We start from the raw sequence: 993 nt of genomic DNA, 5'->3' as shown, positions 1-993 counted from the left end.
AGGTTCATTTGATGGTCCCTCTTGAACGTCGTTTGAACCTGCTGTCCGTCTGCGAGGATGAGCTAGTGCTAAGATTCACTCAGTTGCCTGAGAACATCACAACCGAGAGACTCAGCTGGGTTCCAGGTGAGTCCCTCGAAGAGCCAAATTTGTTTGCAAATGAGTGTATATTAGCTAATTTCGTGCAATTTGGTTTCATGTAGAACATAAAGTTGACGGAAACCCGGGGGCTGCGCCTACCTGATGAGCCCCAAAAAGGACGAAACTGGTCGTGGGCTGTCGACGGATTTTCAGCAATCTTATGAGTAGTACATCACAGAGACAGTGCTAAGATGGTGCTTTCTATTCAAGAAATTTGAGATTTCGGACTAGCTGGCGCTAGAATTCGGGAAATTTCAACAGAAAGTTTATCAAAAAGTTCCCGTCTCGACTTCACTTTCATCCCAACTGAAAGTCACGACCACCGCAGACCCTTTGAAACCTCTCTTTTTGGTTAGTTTTGGTAGCTTATGTGTGAACGTCTAGCCCCTTAACTGATGACATCAAGAGAGTGTCGCTGGAAGTCCAAACTGCATCGTCCTCATTGGCGGCGTAACGCCAGTGTTTGACAAGGATGGTTCCCACTGCGACTCCGATAAAATCCGTTTTGAACTCACTTTTAACGCAAGGTGAAACTAACGAAAACGTGGAATTTTCTGAAGTCAAGCAACAATTTTCATTGGTACTAGAGAGCTGCCGAAATTAGTGACCAGTGACACAATCCAATGACCATATCCTAGTGTCTGACTCAGTAGACGTGATGAGAATCTTTCACAGTTTGTTTCTGATGACCAAACCTTTGCAGAAAATGCTACTACAGGCTATTGTATTGAAGACCCTGCTTTCTAGAAGAAGAGAATTTGATCAACTGGGTTCCGAGCCCCACCCAGTCCGCTGAGGGAACACAGCTTACTTACGCTGGGGGGTCTTCAAAACCCTGGTGTTCAAATAGCC

This window comes from Opisthorchis viverrini, assembly GCF_000715545.1.
Source record: "Opisthorchis viverrini unplaced genomic scaffold opera_v5_111, whole genome shotgun sequence".
NCBI lineage: Eukaryota > Metazoa > Platyhelminthes > Trematoda > Opisthorchiida > Opisthorchiidae > Opisthorchis > Opisthorchis viverrini.
Note: the sequence above shows the minus strand (reverse complement) of the source record.